This window comes from Mus caroli, chromosome 6, assembly GCF_900094665.2.
Source record: "Mus caroli chromosome 6, CAROLI_EIJ_v1.1, whole genome shotgun sequence".
NCBI lineage: Eukaryota > Metazoa > Chordata > Mammalia > Rodentia > Muridae > Mus > Mus caroli.
The window spans coordinates 130,142,462-130,142,845 of NC_034575.1; positions in this window are offsets into that span (position 1 = coordinate 130,142,462).

Consider the following 384-nt stretch of genomic DNA (forward strand, 5'->3'; position numbering starts at 1 on the left):
GAGAGAGAGAGAGAGAGAGAGAGAGAGAGAGAGAGAGAGAGAGAGGTGTTCTATTGTTTTCAGGGAGGCAATAGTTGGGAATGAACATATAGGAAGGGTTGTTTTTCCATATGTTGCTTGTTTAGGGATACAATGGACTTTATGGAATCATCTATGAAACAGAGTCCAGAATGATCTTATATTTGTCGGTGGTCTTAAATTTTAGTCTAAATATCACCCATTCCCAAAAACTGAAACAAAATCAGAAGTTGCATGCAAATTATTTTATTGGGACATAGATGATTAAGTTATAATCAACTTTCTATGAGTTTTTGAAATGAAGAAAAAAGAAAGGCTTTTATATATGGCATTATGTAATTTTTCATTGCTTGCAAGGACCACTAG